The following is a 22026-nucleotide window of genomic DNA, read 5'->3' as shown; positions in this document are numbered from 1 at the left end:
AAAGTAGTAAAGCAGTTTTGCTATTTGGGGAGCAAAATAACTGATGGTGGTCGAAGTAGAGAGGATATAAATTGTAGACTGGCAATGGCAAGGAAAGCGTTTCTGAAGAAGAGAAATTTGTTAACATCGAGTATAGATTTAAGTGTCAGGAAGTCATTTCTGAAAGTATTTGTATGGAGTGTAGCCATGTATGGAAGTGAAACATGGACGATAAATAGTTTGGACAAAAAGAGAATAGAAGCTTTCGAAATATGGTGCTACAGAAGAATGCTGAAGATTATATGGGTCAATCTCATAACTAATGAGGAAGTATTGAATATGATTGGGGAGAAGAGAAGTTTGTGGCACAACTTGACCAGAAGAAGGGATCGATTGGTAGGACAAGTTCTGAGGCATCAAGGGATCACCAATTTAGTATTTGAGGGCAGCGTGGAGGGTAAAAATCGTAGAGGGAGACCAAGAGATGAATACACCAAGCAGATTCAGAAGGATGTAGGTTGCAGTAGGTACTGGGAGATGAAGAAGCTTGCACAGGATAGAGTAGCATGGAGAGCTGCATCAAACCATTCTCAGGACTGAAGACCACAACAACAACAACAACATGTGTATATCTATATAACTGCTAATATTAGTTAAGTGAGGGTATAATAGAGCACAAATGATCCTAATATACTTACGACATTTGATTTTAGTGCTGCGCTTACGGAAATATAGGATTTCATTGCAGTTGCTTACTAGACTGAATAAATTGACATTAATTTATATATTATTTGTATCTGACAGATTATCTTTACTTATTATTTTCCTTTGTAATTAACAACAAAATTTTGTTGGCTCGTTATTTCTACGACTGTCGTTGAGTAGGTGCGAAATAACAGCTGCCGAACTTGGCCTTTCACAGAACTCCCTATGTTAGCGTGAAAATAAAGAATAGAATCATTCTCTAAAATAAGTGCATATTCCCTCACAACAAATTTCATGAGACAGTAGATGCACTGTGAGATCGGTGGTTGAAAGCCCAGCTTATCAAACAGTGGTTTACTTCAGTATCTTGAATTATTGCTCATGTTGCCCTAATACCAAATTATCAAGCAAAAGTCTAATTATTTCAGAACTGATTTGCATATATACAAATGAAACAAGTTTAAATTTTGAAAGGTTCTGTCAGAGGACAATATTTTGAACACACTAATAGATTCGTTGAGCTTATTTAGGAGGCCATGAGCATATATTTTATGTAACTTTATTGCAAACAGAGCATTTTGTTCCTGAGAATTGTATGTGCAGGTTACAATCAATTTAAAAATTCGATGTTGTTTTGTATAGTTGTTACGGCAAGCTACTTACTGACTGCTATACAACATGAATGTGTGCGTCTTATGAGAGATTTTCATCTATCCTCAATACCACAGACCTGATCACTTTCACAGCACTTAAAACTCCAATGCTGCAAAGGAGGAAACAGTCATTCCTAACAGTTAAAAACTGAATGCGTTATTAGTTTTGAGACAGCATAGTATTTGTAAACAAGAACGATTTTCTTCAAATATATTTTTCAAATTCTGTAACATCTATAACAATGATGTAAGTCAAATAAAATGGGTTCCATATCATTGGGAAGTAATTAAACCCGAGATTTTATTTCAGCAGGCCACAAAGTAAACATTTCTTAAAACAACTATGCAATAGTTATTATTCTGTGGGCAGAAGCATTTTCTGTCTCATATAGAAAATATTCGAATCCAAACTGTCCCCATAATATGATACAGACCAAATTGTTTACAGTAAGTTTCAGTGCTACTTTTGCAATGAAAAAGACAAACTAAACGTCCGAGTCTAAAGCAGGGAAAACTGCTCCACAATAATCCATAGTTCATAATATGCGCCGGCCGGGGAGGCCGAGCGGTTCTAGGCGCTACTGTCTGGAACCGCGTGACCGCTACGGTCGCAGGTTCGAATACTGCCTCGGGCATGGATGTGTGTGATGTTCTTAGGTTTAAGTAGTTCTACGTTCTAGGGGACTGATGACCTCGGAAGTTAAGTCCCATAGTGCTCAGAGCCATTTGAACCATAATATGCGCAATAATAGTCGCACACTTTCGGACATATGGATATCTTTACAGTACCTATAAAATTTGTAGCCCCAAGGAAAATAACTCTCGTTTCACGTAAGGAATAGTGAAAATTCAAAGTGGTCCATTCCTTGTTTAAGAATTTCTTGTTTTTCATTCTGATATCCAGATCAGTTTATAACGATGGGCTTCATATAGATCATAAAAAGAAACTCATATAATTAGAAACATGTACAGTACAAAATATTGGGAAACGTGTGGAATGATATTTCCAGTAAATGTCTATGTTGTTTTAGAATACGAATAAACCCATCGTTCTTTTTGTTACTATTGTTGTTAGGTTTTTGTAGAAAATTATATTAGAACAAATAAGCCCTCGGTCACAAATATTAAGTCAAAATTGACCAGGGTTCGACGCTACTATGAGCGTCGTCTTCAGAATTAAATTAATTGTTCTAAAATATAATAGGTATATAAGACATTAATAAACTAAAGTGTGTACTGACTGGAAAGAAATGAAGTACTTGCAAGACACATTCTAAAAAAATCCAAGCCGGAAAGGCGACGTCATGAAATGTTGTAAAAAAGATAAGATGGAGGGCGGCTAAGGGCTGCTCGTACTTTAGTGAACACGGGTTGCAACAAAATTTGCCCACACTTTCTAACGTGGGCACCTCAGTTGTGCTGCAACCCGTGTTGACTCAGGTACGAGCAGCCCTTAGCCGCTCTCCATCTTATCTTATTTACAACTTCTCATGACGTCGCCTTTCCGGCTTGGATTTTTTTAGAATGTGACTTGTAGGTACTGCAGTTCTTTCAAGTCAGTACACACTTTAGTTTATTAATATCTTATATACATATTATGTTTTAGAACAGTTAGTTTAATTCTGAAGACGACGCTCATAGTAGCGTCGAAACCTGGCCAATTTTGACTTAATATTTGTGACCGAGGACTTATTTGTTCTAATATAATTCTGACACGGTCACTGAACCTTACCAGCTATGTTCAAAGTTTTTTTAGAAACCATTCCTTCCTGATATCGGATAACTTGTGAGAAGAGTTGCTGCTTTTGCTCTACAGAACACACTGATGCCACGTGAAAACTTCATTATGTCGGCCCGCGAGTGCAATGTGGTATATATCTTGCAGTTTTGTTAATTGCAACGCATATAATACTTCCACTTTCTCTGATACTCTAAAATTGATCGGTGATTCGATGAGTAAATATATTTTGTATTACATTTTCTATGCATTGATACAGGAAAGTTGTATTATGTAGGTCGAAGAAGATGGTCAGACTTCGATGACTGCTGAGTTGCACTATTACATAAAAAAGCCAGTCTCTAATGTGATTTGATGTATTTAGTTTGTGAGGGTTATGACGGAAGATTTTATACATCAAAGCAAGACATGCTTGGTTAAAACTGCAATCAAAGTGAAGTTACAAAACTTATGTAGCGCGAAGGGAAGAAAGGCGAGTAACATGGACTGAAGTATTTCTTTTTCTAGTTGTCGTAATTTTAGGGACTCTCCATTGATTTGCGACACGTGTCATCACTGTTCTATATGTTGTCCTGTTTTTTTCTTTCAAACTGGTGAAGAGCAGCAACTAGTCGCCGTTTTCGTTCTAGCCGCTGTTTACCATTTTGAAAGTTGTATCACAGTCGTGGAGCGCCTTTCACTTTCCTAATGGAAGGTAACATGATTACTTTTACCTTACGTGTATAGTGTATCAGATATGGAAGAAGGATTCAGCGCACTTACCTAAACAACAATGGAAAACGGCTGAGAAGTCACACCCAGTATCAGTATACCTGAACAAATTGCGCCAAATTAGTGCGTGGATTCAGTCTTCGTCTGCAATGTAATTTGAAATAATGGTAAGAGGAAGCTTAGGCTTTCGTGATCAGTCTATTTAATTAAACACTAATCAAATAGACAAGGATAGCTGAGAGAAGCATTCCAGAATTTGCTTGAAGTGATCATGAAAAAACTACTTCCACTACTCTTTCTTGCAGCGCAGGGTAGCCGCGCGGTCGAAGGCGACCTGTCACGGTCCTTAGTGTAAGCTAATTTAAGATAGATTAAGTAATGCGTAAGCTTAGGGATCCATGACCTCAGCAGTTTGGTCTTATGGGACCCCTAAGACCTTACCACAAATTTCCAGCTACTCTTTCTTTTTCTTCGAATGAATGGTCAGTTATCTACAGTTCTGTATTCAGAGGATGAAGTGCGTTCTTGCGCACTCTCTCTCTCTCTCTCTCTCTCTCTCTCTCTCTCTCTATCTCTCTCCACCATTTCCGTCTTAAGTCTCGTCATCCTGTTGGTTTTTGTTGAAATCAGACCCTCAGGGGACATTCTCATTACGTGTTGGAACCATTTACGCTATTATACTGTCCTATTTTTCTGTACACTACTCATAAGAGTCGACACTTCTAATTCGGAGTCTTGCGTTTATATTTTACAATGAGCATAAAAATCTTATTTCTATTGCCCTTTTCCTCTAGTCCCTTCTCTCAGAATCACGTTTCACTTTTTTATTACATCCTCTTTTATGCCGAAAGTAAGATTGCATGCATACTTCATTTTAATTTTCTTTTTCCTTCCGTTGTCTCTGCAATGTTCAGGTTGCTTTTTTCCTGATCGCTTGTGCACATTATCCGTGCGTTCACCGCTAACTTATACAACTGGAGTTTCGTTTAATCTATCATTAGACCCATGCAATTATGTACGATATAAATTCCTGTAACAGCCCATAACCGTGTAGATTATACGGATAAAATGCAAACATAAGCTTCAGTTGTTATTAGGACATACTGGATACCCTGTCCTGATCCTCATTTTTTCATATTTGGTATCAATAATGCCTAACGTTGTTAGTTCATTGATCTACACGTAAGAAATTGTTTCTGTTTTTGTCTCAATATACTGAAGAGTTCTGATTTCCTTCGGTGAACTTAATAGTTATTATTGTTGAGAGAAATGTGGCTTTTTTCTTACCTCTGTTACTTCTTTTGTTGTTTTTAAATGGTTGCCTGATAATTTCAATGGACTCAGTTGTTAAATTGGTTCTAGACGCTTTCAGTCTCTTCTTCTCTCATAACCTTTCCTGTTTTGTATATCTGTTATATCTAAAGTAGTAGATAGTATTCTTATGCTAGTTCTTTTCCGTGCCTATAAATTATTCCTCAGTCACTTCGTCCAGTATCCAGTTAACTATTCCGGAATCCATTAGACCATGACTCACTAACCTATCCCTTTCACCACGTACTTTTTGCCTTTCATATAACTTCTACAATCTCATTTCATATTTTACGTCTTCAGGTAATTTTTAATGTCGTTCCGTAAAACTGAGAATCAAATTCTTCCTTCGGATTTCCTGACAAACTACGATTCAGTTGCACTGTTATGTAAAATACACAAACACACACACACACACACACACACACACACACACACACACACACACACAAAACACACACACACACACACAAATTATATCGTCAGAGTTCAACGATTTTTTAAAGTTAAAAATGGTAAGAAGCAGTTCCATAAGTATAGAAGAAATCTGAAATAGAGTCATGAAGTTATCGAGAAGTCCGTTGGTGTAACAGGTTAACATATAATTTTCCCAATTTTTCTTCTTTTTCATACAAAGTAAGCAGCAGTGGTAACATGCTGCAGTCCTGAATTATGACTTTTTAATGACTTGTCTATCATGGTGCAGAATATCTGTTTTCCCTCGTAATAACTACCAGAATTCTCCTGGTATCTAACCACCTAGCCTGCTGCAGCTAGCAACTAATTTTCACCCGCATTTTTTATGTTCACTCTTTTCAATTTCAACTTGCTCTTCATCACTGGTTAAAGGCGATTCGAATCAATATCTACAACTTGGTAAAATAATTAGGTATCTGTATAGCTCACAGCTCCTCATACTGTTACGTTTTCCCTATTCATAAAAATGTCATCAAGATTCTCTGATTCTGTTGGTACTGTTTTACAGCCATCACACCAGATATGTCTTGCCTCTCGTCATTTCACATTACGTGTTCTTAGAGTTTCAAAAATTCATTCCAGGCTCTGACTCTTACAATGTTAGTCTTATCAGAGCCATTCGCGATAATCTTTGTCTTTTTTACCGGCTATTGGAGTTGGCGATTACTTTATCTCTGGAGTTTCCCGACAATCATCGTTCTTTTAGGTGATTTAATGCATTGTTTCTTTTGACTTGTCCATCCGCTTACCTCCAGCCCCTGCTGATTTCTCATCATTTTCCGGTAACTTTCCACCTCAGCGGCAACAACCTGCACTGAATTCCAATTGAGAAATGGACGTCGAGAGAAAGGTGTATTTTTACTGACAGTCTGATCGTCACAGCCCATCGCGCAACAAAAGTGACTATTGGGGAGAGAGACTCTGGGGAGCCAAATACATTTTCAATCCGGGCGGTCGTGCGTGTATGTGTTGCAAAGCCGATTCGTAACTCTTCCGCTTGGCTACAAAGCCAAATAACGTTGGCAGACACCTGTGAAGCGCTCGTTCCCTTATTATCGGCGATTTATTCGTCTCGATCTTATTCTTACTATATGACGAATTGGTCCGTTTCTCATGTTGCTAATTTAATCATTACTCAATAGTAATGGTTTTCAGGATTCAGTGTTGTCGATTACGGAATCAATTTTAGTGGTTTCCATTCCATACTGATAGCAATGAACAGTTGCCTGACATATACGACGGGCGTTCAATAATTAATGCAACTGACTTTTTCTAAGAATTAGGTTGGTTTTATTCAGGATTCAAATACATCATATTATTCTCCACTCTTTTGGCTACAAAACCCTATTTTTTACCATAATCTCCTTTCAATGCGACGTTCATACGCCGACTAACTGGGAGGGCCTGTATACGTGCATGGTACAACTGTACTAGTCGAAGTTGGAGCCGAAGCCTTACTGCATCAGTAATGTCTCAGTCTTCTCCGTACTGCATCCCGCGGAGTGTATCCTTCATTGGACCACACAGATGGAAGTCAGAGGGTGAAGGTCCGGGCAGTAGCATTGATGGGGAAGAGCAGTCCAATGAAGTTTTGTGAGCTCATCTCGGGTGTGTCAGCACTACCAATAGAGACGCCCAATTGAGCAGCAAAGTGTTCCATCGTGAACCTTCGATCACCTCGAAAGTGAGTGTACGTCCAATTGAACAGCAAAGTGTTCCATTGTGAACCTTCGATCACCTCGAAAGTGAGTGTCCGAAAATTCCAAGTTTGCAGGAGCCATACCTGTGTGTGACCGGTCGGTACGCGGGCGATCGGACTTGTTTGCGTGACCTTGTTGCGACGATAACAGACGCATTACCCAACGACTCACCCCGCTTTTGTTCACCCGCAAGTCTTCATAGACATTCTGCAGGCGACTTTGAATATCTGCGAGCCTCCTCTTCTTTTCCGCCAAAAGAAGCTCAGTGACAGCTCTCCGCTTGGAAAGCACCTTCGTTACAGACGCCATGTTGAAGGTTACGTATAGCACCGCCACCTGCCGGATCTTCATGAAACTATAGGGGCTGAAGCGGGAATTTTGAATCGAAATTGACCAATGCAAACTTGTGTTGCATAACTTACAGAACGCCTATCGTAACAAAGATGTCCATCATCAGACTGAAATGAAACTTTTGGACTATTACCCGCTTACGTTGTGTGTACAGGGAAAACAACCTGGGTCACATATCCTTCCCAAACTTTGTGAGGAAACTGTGTCGGTCATTCCTGACCATCAACAACAGGAATGGGGGAAAGAAATACAGTAGAAGAAGAATGGGTAGCTTTAAGAGATGAAATAGTGAAGGCAGCAGAGGATCAAGTAGGTAAAAAGACGAAGACTGGTATAAATACTTGGGTAACAGAAGATATACTGAATATAATTGATGAAAGGAGAAAATATAAAAATGCAGTGAACGAAGCAGGCAGAAAGGAATACAAACGTCTCAAAAATGAATGGACAAATGTAAGAATGTAGAGGCGTATATCACTAGCGGTAAGATAGATACAGCCTACAAGAAAATTAAAGAGACCTTTGGAGAAAAGAGAACCCCTTGTATGAATATCAAGAGCTCAGATGGAAACCCATTTCTAAGCAAAGAAGGGAAAGCAGAAAGGTGGAAGGAGTATACAGAGGGTCTATACAAGGATGATGTTCTTGAGGACAATATTATAGAAATGCAACAGGATGTAGATGAAGATGAAACGGGAGATATGCTACTGTTTGAAGAGTTTGACAGAGCACTGAAAGACCTAAGTCGAAACAAGGCCCCCGGAGTAGACAACATTCCATTAGAACTACTGACAGCCTTGGGAGAGCCAGTCCTGACAAAACTCTACCATCTGGTGAGCAAAATGTATGAGACAGGCGAAATAACCTCAGACTTCAAGAAGAACATAACAGTCCCAATCCCAAAGAAATCAGGTGTTGACAGATGTGAAAATTACCGAACTATCAGTTTAATAAGTCACGGCTGCAAAATACTAATGCGAATTCTTTACAGACGAATGGAAAAATTATTAGAAACCGACCTCGGGGAAGATCAGTTTGGATTCCGTAGAAATACTGGAACACGTGAGGCAATACTGACCTTACGACTTATCTTAGAAGAAAGATTAAGGAAAGGCAAACCTACGTTTCTAGCATTTGCAGACTTAGAGAAAGCTTTTGATAATGTTGACTGGAATACTCTCTTTTAAGTTCTGAAGGTGGCAGGGGTAAAATACAGGGAGCGAGAGGCTATTTACAATTTGTACAGAAACTAGATGGCAGTTATAAGAGTCGAGGGACATGAAAGGGAAGCAGTGGTTTGGAAGGGAATGAGACAGGGTTGTAGCCTCTCCCCGATGTTATTCAATCTGTATATTGAACTAGCAGTGAAGGAAACAAAAGAAAAATTTGGTGTAGGTATTAAAATCCAAGGAGAAGAAATAAAAACTTTGAGGTTCACCGATGATATTGTAATTCTGTCAGAGACAGCAAAGGACTTGGAAGAGCGGTTGAACGGAATGGATATTGTCTTGAAAGGAGGATATAAGATGAACATCAACAAAATCAAAACGAGGATAATGGAATGTAGTCGAATTAAGTCGGGTGATGCTGAGGGAATTGGATTAGGAAATGAGACACTTAAAGTAGTAAAGGAGTTTTGCTATTTGGGGAGCAAAATAACTGATGATGGTCGAAGTAGAGAGGATATAAAATGTAGACTGGCAATGGCAAGGAAAGCGTTTCTGAAGAAGAGAAATTTGTTAACATCGAGTGTAGATTTAAGAGTCAGGAAGTCGTTTCTAAATGGCTCTGAGCACTATGGGACTCAACTGCTGTGGTCATCAGTCCCCTAGAACTTAGAACTACTTAAACCTACCTAACCTAAGGACATCACACACATCCATGCCCGAGGCAGGATTCGAACCTGCGACCGTAGCAGCAGCGCGGCTTCGGACTGGAGCGCCTAGAACCGCACGGCCACAATGGATGGCGAAATCGTTCCTGAAAGTATTTGTATGGAGAGTAGCCATGCATGGAAGTGAAACATGGACGATAAATAGTTTGGACAAGAAGAGAATAGAAGCTTTTGAAATGTGGTGCTACAGAAGAATGCTGAAGATTAGATGGGTAGATCACATAATTAATGAGGAGGTATTGAATAGGATTGGTGAGAAGAGAATTTAGTGGCACAACTTGACTAGAAGAAGGGATCGGTTGGTAGGACATGTTCCGAGGCATCATAGGATCACCAATTTAGTACTGGGGGGCAGCGTGGAGGGTAAAAATCGTAGAGGGAGACCAAAAGATGAATACACTAAGGAGATTCAGAAGGATGTAGGTTGCAGTAGTTACTGGGAGTTGAAAGAGCTTGCACAGGATAGAGTAGAATGGAGAGCTGCATCAAACCAGTCTCAGGACTGAAGACCACAACAACAACAACAACAACAACAACAACATCAATTACAGCAAAGTGATGGGTAACAGTAGAGTAGTTGTTCAGGGTGGCCAGTGGTGTTGCTCACAGTAGTAGTAGCAGCAGCAGCATCCCGGGCCGCTGTGCAGTTGGAGAGTCCTTAGCGAGAGCAGCGCTAGGTGTGGCGGAACGCCGGTCCGGCCGGGATGACGTGTGGCGGCACAAATCTCCGCCCCCGCAGCTCACATTACGTGGCCCCGGGCGCGGCCGCTGCAGTTTCTCCTCGTTTCGCAGGGTGCATTTCCCGCCGCCTGACGTGCTCAGCCAGCCAGTCCCAGCATTATTCCCACTGCTTCCCTCCCTACTCTCTCTGTCTCTTCCTGTCCCTTGTTTTCGCAGAAACTGTGTGGAATTTCTTGGTCCGTTTAAAGCGAGAGTTACTTCGTAAACGACTTCAGACTAAGTGTGCACTTTGTTGCTATGGTAAAGTAATTCTCCAGCTGCCTTCCATTCTTCGTCTCTTCCGTGCACTTATATTTCGATCAAAATGGAAAGACCAGCAGGCAGTCTAAAGTATCAAGTAAAAGCACGGGCTACCGAGACGTACGCGAAGCCCCGGGAGACTTGGTGCAGCGATAGGACGCTGTAAGTAGTGTTCGGAAGGACGAAGTCAATCTTGTCTTCAGTCTTGTGACTTATTCGTATATATAACCGATAGCTGACTTCACACAGACTGATTCTCACTCAAGTTACCTGCATTTAAGGCCCATTCCCAAATACTGTAGTATTCCAGGTTTGTTCCTTATACACTGAAGCACCAAAGAAACTGGTATAGGCAGGCATATTCAAATAAAGAAATATGTAAACAGGCAGAATACGGTGCTGCGATCGGCAACGCCTATATATGGCAACAAGTGTCTGGCGCAGTTGTTGGATCGATTACTGCTGTTACAATGGCAAGCTGTCAAGATTTAAATGACCCTTCCGCAGAATACTGCAGATTTCAATGCTGGGCCATCAACAAGTTTCAGCGTGCGAACCATTCAACGAAATATCATCGATATGGGCTTTCGGAACCGAAGGCCCACATGTGTACCCTTGCGACTGCACGACAGAAAGCATTACGCCTCGCCTGAGACCGTCAATACCGTCATTGGACTGTTGATGAGTGGAAACATGTTGCCTGGTCGGAAGAGTCTCGTTTAAAATTGTATCGAGCGGATGGATGAGTATGGAGACAACCTCATGAATCCATGGATCCTGCTTGTTAGCAGAGGAGAGTTCAAGCTGATGGAGGCTCTGTAATGGTGTGGGGAGTGTGGAGTTGGAGCGATATGGGACTCCTGATACGTCTAGATACGACTTTGGCAGGTGACACATACGTAAACATCATGTCTTATCACCTGCATCCATTCATGTGCATAGTGCATTCGTCGGACTTGGGCAACTCCAGCAGGACAATGTGACACCCCACACGTCCAAAATTGCTATAGAATGGTTCCAGGAACCCGCTTCTGAGTTTAAACACTTGCGCTGGCCACCAAACTCCACAGACATGAATGTTACTGAGCATGCCTCCGTTGCCTTGCAACATGCTGTTCAGAAGAGATCTCCACCCCCCTCGTAATCTTACGGATGTATAGACATCCCTACAGGATTCATAGTGTTAGTTACCTCCAGCACTACTTCAGACGTTAGTTGAGTCAATGCCGCGTCATGCTGCGGAACTTCTGCGTGCTCGCAGGGGCCCTTCACGATATTAGGCAGGCATACAAGTTTCTTTGGCTCTTCAGTGCATTAAATTGGGATTCAAAGATCACTTTACAATGATTGTGAAGCGGAAAACAGAAGCAATACCCAAAAGCACTGTAACACCTCAGACTGTGTACATACTCTTTGTAAACCACAGTGTCGAAATATCTTTGTAGCATGTTTTGTAAACAAACAGTGTTAATCATGATTTAGGTGTATGTGATATTCGGTATAATGGAGAAGGCACAATGCCTGTAGGTAGACAAACAAAAATAGTATTTCTAACATTATTAGTTAAAAACATTCAGAGATTCATTTTGTCCAATTCTCCGACTGTAGTCTAACCGCAAAAAGAAGCAAGAGAGGCAGAAAGTCACATCTGAAAAACTTCAGCAAACATTTTCATGTAAACAAATGAACAAATGGACTTGAAAATGAAAATAAATTCTCGAGTTTCGTTGTGCTAAGCATCAAAACATACGTGACTGGTGCAGTGTTCATTATTCAAATCTTGAATGACACAACTACAGACTTTCCTGAAACATCTAATGTGATGAATGGGATTATGCCACGCTATTACCCTCTGTATTGATCCTGTAAGGCCTTCTCCTCTATTACTGTAGTCTGTAATGTTTATGAACCTAGAACGAACTTTATTGTGTATCAATGGTGGGTTGTATTGCTGTAGCTATTGGATGTTTCTGTAAATAAATCGTGTTGTTGTTATGGTGGCGGTCATTAGTTGTTTGTGTGTGCTAGGTAGCGTGTTGGCCTCGGAATTTGTTCCAGCTTGTATGGATCTTTGGGTTCGAGGAAGTGTGTTGAAGTTTGCCTGTCGTGCGGCCATGGTTGGTGACAAGTTGACAGGATGGAAGTTTCCACAAGTACTGCCCTCTTTCTTTTGTCTTCGGCTAGTAATTTCGTATTCAGACTGTTTGTGCTCTAATTCCTCTATCCTTAACATGAGTGTTGCCTGTAGCGTAGCCCATTGATGTGGGTCATTTCTTAAATGCCGCGTTTTCCTATCTTCTAAAAGTCCTTCACAGCACATTTCTTCTATAAATAACGTAATGTTGACCAAGCTTGATTGAACGACCTCTTTAAAGATTAGCGAGGGAGTTGCGATGTCTTCGATATTTGGCTTTTGGCGTTTCTAGAGATAGGCCACGCTGGCGATGCCAGGATATTGCTAGTCGCCAGCTTCTCTTTCTTGTAGAGGTCGATTTATGTTTGTTTTTGCTTTGAGTTGTGTTGGTTGTGGTATTTAGGACAGGGGTTATTTAGGGAAGTGTTACCTAGGTATTTTTTGGTCTAGCAGTCATTACCATAACTTGTTTTCCCAAGTTGTCTCTCGAATAGTTGTTTGTAAATTTAGCGGTTCACTCCTCAGCTTTCGTTTCATTATTTTGCTTTGCCTCCTTTTGTACAGGGGGATGCATCGAATGGCGTTTTGTTCCTTCTGGCAGTCTGACTTTTATGTCCTTCTTCCTCACGGCTGGCGCAAACTACTTCTTTCCTCGTGTTGCGTTTGTTGGTGTGGCCAGGTCTCTGCACCTGCAATAGGGTGTGCCCATGAAGTCTTTGACGTATAGCGGTTGGAAACGAAAACCCTGATTTCACCAAGTGGAGTGTTCTTCGTACGAGAACTGACCTCCAATACGTTGTTCTAAAATACTTGAAACTAAATTTTTATTTCGTGTGTTTATTTGTCTTCGGTCATGTGCTCACATAGACTTAGACCGTACATCTCTTCCAGTGTTACTTGTTCATTGCATGTGTCTGGAACAAATTGAATTGCTGTGTCCTCGATTTTTCTGGCTTTTTATTATAGTTTTTGGCAGTCTTCCTGGGTTTCAGTTTGAATAATCACAGCTGTTGGGTTGGTGCACACTGCTCTTATTTTCAGTTTTTCTTTGCCTAGATTGACTTGTGTCGTGAGCCCTTCCCCCACTTGTCTCGGATGCTTATTCGATGTCGATTTGAAAAACAAGGTTATAGCTAGTTTCATGTTGTTTCTGTTTTCGTCTCAATTGTGTTCTTCCCCTCTCTGCTTGCAAATATTACAGCGAAAGTGGATTGCGGCAATGCCAGCGCGGTTTCGAGCTTCTCAGTTTCTGTATTTAGCTTTTCAGTTCTGTTTTTAGTTTCTCAGTTTCCTCAGGAAGGTGGAAATTTTTTCTAACTCTACCCTTCTACACACCTAAGTTGCGGTTTTCATCTTTTGAAATGTCAATCTGGGTTTCTAGTGTTGCCTGCGAATCAATTCATTCTAGGTTGTGTCCTGCATTGGCAATAGCGTACATCTCAACTTGTTGTCTTAGTCTTGTGTTTTCTTGTTTTAGTACGTTCATTTCCCCTCTCAAACGCGCCTGTGTCAAGGCATGAGCTGTTACGTTTGGCTTAATGAAGGGTCTGACACTGAGGGAGACCTGCTTTAGCTTTAATTTCTTTTTGTGATCTCAATGATGAGTACATCTATTGCCGCTAGTTGTTCTTCGTCTAGCGTAGACCACGTGTTCGGTTCCGCCTTTCCCCGTGGGTGGGGGACGGCATTTGACACTTCCGCAGTGTCCATATTTACAGTTTTAAAGTGCGCTCACGTACCTTGAGGCTGTTCAATAGCAACGGCAGCAGCCGTACGAAGCCGCACCGTTTGCAAGACCATCGCTTGGCTCCACTCAATTTAGCAACCGTCTAAATGGGCCGGGCCATCAGGGTGATGAGCAAGCGTCTGCTGACGCGTGGGATGCCGTTGCCCCTGACGTCGAGATGTGGTTTAGTGCTGCGAGGCGCAGCGCCGCGTGCGAACGCTTAAGAATCGACTACTTGTTGTAGGCTAGCAGCAGCAGGGCTGGGCTGTTACCGTCCCATGAGTAGGCCACAACACAAACATCTTCGTCTGAAAAGGTGCCGTGACCGGAAAGTCTGGAGTGCTGATAAATGGCGTCACATTAAGTTCGGCGCATCGCAGTTCTGCACTATCACGAATGACCGTGGTCGGTGAGTACGACGGAGAGCATGGGTTGGGTTCAGTTCTTCCAATGTTTTGGGGAGGCACGTTAGTGTCACCCCTGGCGTCATGTTGTGTGTAACTTACAGCTATTGCAAAATTGGAAATTTGTGGTAAGTTCTTATGGGACCAAACTGCTGCGGTAATCGGTCCTTAGGCTTATACACTACTTAATCTAACTTAAGCTGACTCACGCTAAGGACAACACACACCCCCATGCTCGAGGGAGGACTCGAACCTCCGACGGGACGTTGGGGGGGGGGGGGAGGCGTCTCAGACCGCAAGGCTACAACATGCTGCGGCTCCTACAACTATGATTCTAGATCACGGCTGATAGTGACAGAACTGTGACGGCACAACTGTACGTCACGGACATGCTGCGTCCAAATAATTTTTCATAGTTACAATAACAAAGATATGAAATGCACACACTTATTGATACAATGTTGGCCATAAGCTAAAATTTTCTCACAGTCCATAAAGACAGTCCTGATCATTCATCACAGTAAAATTGCAGTGTTTTTTCTCAAAGTCTGAGCAGTAAAAGAAAATGCACACGGAAGTAGTGGATTTCCATGCAGTCTTGAAGAAGTAGTGTTGTCCTTCCAACGGAAAGACAGTGCTGACTCTCGACATGCAGACAGGTAATGGGGCACAACAGAGCAAACCCACAGCAGAGTCATTCGAAGTTTTGAAGAATATTGGTAGGTAGGTCATCACAGAGTAGACCCACGGTAGTCCTGGTAGAGAGTATGGTATCGGTGGGCCACCAGAGGTGCAGACCCACTGCAGTCCTCGTAGAAATAATGGTATTGGTGGTCCATCAAAGATGCAGACCCACTATAGTCCTTGTAGAGACGGCCAGCAGCCATATATTGCGACTGTACAGGTGCACAATCACCATCGAGGAGTCTTGTGGAGAATATAGCAAGTCCATAAACCACCACTTGCGCACGCACAAAGTGTTTGGAATTGTCCTTAGAAGTCTTGCAGACAATATAGCAAGTCCATAAACCACCACTTGTGCACTCACAAAGTTTTTGGAATTGTCCTTAGAACCAGCAGTGCTGTGAACCAGTCCCTTGCTGAATTATCAACACACGTGCAAACACTAACAGTCCCTACTTCTCACATATTGTCCATATACTATGACCAACAGAAACGTGTGCAGTGAAATGTAACTTACAAGTTACTAAATTTGATGGACTAGTGTCAATTACAATTTTATAACATAAGAATAAAATAACAAAGGTACAAAATACATCATTAAAGAACATAACAATACAGATAACATTTGTAGTAAAACAGGCTTTACAAAAGAATAGAAATAGACATGCACATCAGTGTTACAAGAATTATGACATAAGTACATACATAAAGATCAGAATAACTTTTGAAACATTAACTTCACACATGAGCAACAAAACAGAATAAATAATGTCTAAACATCTTTACAAAGTAAATAACATATCATCAGAAAAATTATACAACGTAACTCTCATCAGAGAAACACATAAAGACAGGAAGAACACAAATACCCAATGGTACACAAACACATAGTAAGATAACACAAGGAAAGGACAGGGTTTGTTTTACTGCAGTATTTTGCAAACAAAACTTTCTTTACTTCTCGTAGATCTCCCTTCGTTCTTCATTATTTCCAAAAAGTCCTATCTATACCTGTTTTCTGTACTTTTTTCGTATAACTTCTCAATGCATTTCTTACAATTCATCGCAACTCATTCTCTTATAGTTTACCCCCTCTTAAGCTAACTTAAATCTACTGAGCTCACATGCTGAACTAAGGGACGAGGCAATGCAGCAGCACAAAACAATTAACACAAACAGCAATGATAAAAAATTCAAATTGGCAAAGCAAGCAGCAGTAAAATAAATTAGCAGAGCAATTGCAATATTACAACTAATATTAGGCAATGAGCAGCAAACAAGAAAAATAAATCAGTAGTAAAACTGGCTTAACAGAGTAATACAAAGTGAAATTTAGTAGCACTATGCCTGGCAAACAGCAGCAGCAAATGCAATAACTTATATCTAAACATGACAAAGCTCAAGCATAAAAAATATTACAGTAAAAATGGCCATGTTTAATACCTACGTCACATCTTAACACTAGAGTGATGCATCACAAAAACTTACTCTGCAAGAAAGTTACCAAGTCACTAAAAAATTATTTATGCAATTCCTGTGAAGGGAAATGTCTATTTGTGCTCTCTTTTCCAAGAAAGTACATCATAAACGTATTCTTTACTGGGTCTGTTGACAGAAAATAGTGATATTAATACATCTATTAAATTTTATAATAACCAATGCTGCAGTATAGCTAGAAACTAGATATTAAAAAAAATGAGCAAATATGTACAAAGGAAGGCATGAAACATCATTCATTAGCCATATGGCATTTCATAAGGTAGTAAAAAATCTCTCAACTAGAAAGGCAGTAGTCATAATCAGGTGTATAGACATAAAAATATTTCTCGTCATTTCATTAGGCATTTCAGTAAATATCATAAATTAAGAGCTCCATAGTGTTATCATATGTTTTCAAGTTTGAGCGTGTCGTATTTGCGATGCTTTCTGCAAAGGAATGTCAATAGCGAGGATAATGGCCCCTTTTTTTCTCCACCTGTGCCTCAGAAAGGCACACACTAATGGCTTTTTTCCAGGTGACTGTCACGCAGCTGGGTGCTTACAGTGACCTACCAAAATATTTACGACATCAGTTTCCGCTACAGTGACAGTTGGATATAAATAAAATTACACAGGTCGAAATATTTGCGTTACAAATCTGTAGAAACAAAATCTTATAAATATAACAGTGTCCAAAAAATTTACGCCGGCATTGTGATACATTCATGCATTTACACACATTTCATAACTCTTAAAGTACGATTATTGGTTTCCAACATCCTTCTTCACAAACCAGAGTCCCTAACCACTACTCATTATTCCTTACCTTATTACACACACACACACACACACACACACACACATTATATATATTCGTCGACACTTCTTCAATATTTCATCATAATAAATACATATCATAATAAACATTCCTCAACAGCATAATAAACATCGTCGTTGTAATAACAACATCATAACACCTCAGTCAAATCTCAAAAACGTCGTAGCTTTCTGCAATAATTTCAAAACCTAAAAAAAATTCTCTGCACATTTCAATAGTGTCATCTACCTCAAACATACTTTAAAAATCATGATCCCATACCGAATAAATCATTCAAAGCTCTCATAGTATCACAATGTTTTCGAAAAATATGAAGGGTTCACACAGTACAGACAAAATACAATTTCATAAGTGTGAAGTTATCCAGCTGTGTAATTGCGTAAACATCTGTCACTGACGTGGTAAAAAAAATGTTTGTCTCTCTCAGTTAAATGATCAGATAGCTGTGTAATTTATGTGTTAGAGAAATATGGTACCGACGTGTAAAGTTGTATAAGCAAATACCATATTAGCTAGGGCTCCTTGTGTTTGTCAGACACATGGTACACAAAGTAAGCGTGTACCCCCCTGAGGATTAATGAAAAATACCCTCAGGTGTTACAGATTACAGCAATGGAATGAGATGTATCACGGAAAACCTTTGTATCATTGTACTTCAAATTTCTTTAAAAATAAATGTTTTAAGTACAAAATTAATCACTCAAATACGTGTACTGTAGCGCTAAACTGTGCGTCTTGTAAGATAATCTCTGTGGAAGTGTCGTAGTTATCGTCCTCCGAAAGCTAAGTTCCGCAAAAGTCAATGTACTTACCTCATGATAAACAAAAGTGAAATGCTTTGCGTATAGATATCTTAGTTATTACGCTTATTGCCGTGATGAAGAAAGTATTGTGCTGTAACGTATTGTTGTGGTATGGAAAAGGCTGTCTCATTGTAGCTATACCACAACAGTTACTACTAAAACATGTTTTACTTTCCAGAATAATTCAGAAAAACTGTGCAGATATAAAACAGAAACACTGGAAAAGCAACATTGTAAATGGTCATTCATTAGTAGCGTCGTGATGAAATCGTGTAGCTGTCACATAAACTAACCACTGTGTCATCTGGTATCTCACAGAAAGTACTTTAAAACCAGAATTTATTTTCAAGTAAACCAAAATGTTGCATTAAAATCTCATTAGCAGTACTGGTAAATGTTCTAAGTATGTGAGCCTTATAGACGTTACGTAATCGTGCAACTAACAAGCAAGAATGTACACACAAAATAACACTGTGTCGTCTGTTCACAATAACAATGCATTCGTAATTTGTGTTTAAATAAGTTCTCTTGGTTCTTGACTGGATATTTAACTTCAAACATTGTTGCATGTTAACAGATTCTAAGTCTGACAAAGCATACTAGTAATGTAAAGTGAAAAGTTGTATGGCAAAGACAAAGTTAAAAAGCAGATTATCTTTCAATAAACGGTTTTACATGTGAAATGTGGTGTAAACCTTTACTCTTCCTAGTACGCAGAGTTTCTACTTCAACGCAATTATCATGTGGTATACGTCGGATTCTGTAAGGTCCATTGTAAACTAGAAAGAATTTGTGACTCAAGTGTTTCTTCTTATGTGACAATGAATGAGCTTTAATTAGAACTTTCTGACCAATATATAATTTCTTTGCATTTGCTTTACCGTGTAGTTTTCTCCTTTTGTCTGCTGCAGATTTTATATTGTTAATAGCCAAATCAATTATGTCTTTGTGTCGAAGTTTACGTGTATTCGGGAAAGGTACAAGCTCTCTGATTCTGTTCGGTTGTTCTTCATTCTTCAGTACAAGAGTAGGTGGTAAAGCAGTGGAGTCATGAGGCATTTCATTCAGCACGTTTTGAAATAAGTGTAAATATCTGTCCCAATGCTGATGCTTTCTGTGACAATAAAGTCTGCAAAGCTTATTGATTTCTTTCATAATCCGTTCGGAGGGATTACAATGTGGTGAGTACAATGAAATAAAAACAGGTTTGATTTTATGATTCCGAAGCATGCGTGACCAAACAGCAGATCTGAATTGCGGTCCGTTATCTGAAATGACTTTAGCAATGTGGCCAACTTCACGTAAGAAATTTTTAACAAAGGCGTTGGATACAGACCTTCCAGTGGCTTTACGTAACGGAGTGAAAGAAACAAATTTTGAAGTAAGTTCAACAGCGACTAGAATGTACGAAAATCCATTCAATGTTCTGACAAGGGGTCCCAAGAGATCAACAGCAGCAAATTCTTTTAATTTAGAAGGAATGATAGGAAACAACGGAGCACGATGTGAGATAGTAGATGGTTTCGCCTTTTGACAAAGTTTACAAATAGACAACTCTATTAGAATTCTCTTTTCAATATTGTTAAAATAACAAGTCGTCCGAAGAATATGATAACATTTTCGTGGGCCAAAATGTGCATAGCTGAAATGAATGTACCAAATGAGCTTATTAACAAAATCGTCAGGAATACAAAATACCCATAGCTTGTCATCAACAGCGCAGCGTTTGAACAGTATGTTGTTTCTAACCAGATAATAATGCCAAATCTGTGTGTGTGTCTTTTCATGCCATTTGCTTTTGATGTCTTTCCAAATCGGATCTTTATCTTGTTCGTGAGCAATGTCCTTTAAAGATGTGGAGATGAAGTTTTCAAAGGCGACTTTCTGAATGTAAAGAATACCGAAATTTTTCTCGAGGTTGCCTTCTGTGTTACTTTTCTCAAGCCCAGCCGGTGCACGTGACAGTGCGTCCGCAACAATGGTCTCCTTGCCGTGAATGTAGACTATTGTGAAGTGGAATTCTTGCAGAAACAATGCCCAACGTTTTAACCTGTCATGATTTAATTTTGAAGACATAAGAAATTGTAATGCACGATGATCACTGTATACTTTTACGTGCTTGCCAGAAAAAAAGAAACAGACTTTGTTAAATGCCCAAACGATAGCTAAAGCTTCTAATTCAGTAACGGAATATTTTTTTCCAGATTTTGTTAGCACTCTGCTAGCAAAAGCAATGGTTTTCTGAACAGTAGTGTCATTTTCTATGGCTTCTTGAAATAAATGGGCACCAAGACCGACTTTAGAAGAATCCATGCTAAGGCAGAAATCTTGTGACAGATCTGGATGAGCTAGTATTGTCGCGTTAAGTAACGCTTCTTTCAAAGAATTTAATTCCAACTGTGCTTGTTCGTCCCAGTTCCAAATAGTATTTTTTCCAGTGAGAGAACAAAGTTTTGGTGTAACTAGAATTTGCATATTCAGAAAACGACGGTAAAAATTTACGAGACCTAGAAAACTGCGGACTTGTTTTTTTGTGGATGGAACTGGAATGGCTCTGATTGCTTCTAACTTTTCAGGATCCGGCTGAATGGTTTCAGAAGAAATAATATGTCCCAAAAACTTCACCTTTGTCCTATCGAATTCAGACTTTTCCAAGTTGACTGTAATTCCAGATTCTGCAAAAATATGCAACACGCTGTTGAGGATGCGATTGTGTTGTTCCCATGAGGCTTCTGCTATCAGAATATCGTCCACATATAAGGTGATGTGACGTTTTAAGAACTTAGGTAATATGGAATTTAGCTTGCGAATGAATGTTGCCGAAGAAATGTTCAAACCAAAAGGAAGTTTCCGAAACTGATAACAAACGCCGAAACAAAGGAAAGCTGTGTATTTTCTGCATTCTGGATGAAGTTCGATCTGATAAAAGCTGGATCTGAGATCAATGGAAGACAACACTTTTACGCCATTAAAATTTTGAAGAAGTTCTTCCAACGTTTGCGGCCTGCCTGTTTCAGGAATGATGATAGTATTGATTTGCCTTGAATCTAAGACAAACCTGATCGATCCATTTTTCTTCTCAACAACACGTAATGGATTGTTGTATGAGCTTACTGCAGGCTCAATAATGCCCTGGTCAAGCATAGATTGTATTTCTGTTCTAACACGGTCCCTATAATGCGCCGGAATTACGTATGGTCTAACACAAAATTTAGTATGCTCACGTAAACGAAATTGGTATTGAAATCCCTTGATTGTTCCTGTTTTGTGAGTAAAAACTGTGGAATGTGCTTGTAAAATCTCAAAAAGGTCTTGCCTATCAGTGTCATTACAATTCTCAATTGTTTGAATTTTATTCAGAATTAACTCATTAATTTCAAATATGCCGTCGATATCATCCCTGTCAGTACTTGCAGAGTGATTGTTAGTGTCTAGTTCCGTAGAAAATTCCGAACTGTTGT

Source organism: Schistocerca cancellata, chromosome 2 (assembly GCF_023864275.1).
Source record: "Schistocerca cancellata isolate TAMUIC-IGC-003103 chromosome 2, iqSchCanc2.1, whole genome shotgun sequence".
Classification (NCBI taxonomy): Eukaryota; Metazoa; Arthropoda; class Insecta; order Orthoptera; family Acrididae; genus Schistocerca; species Schistocerca cancellata.
Note: the sequence above shows the minus strand (reverse complement) of the source record.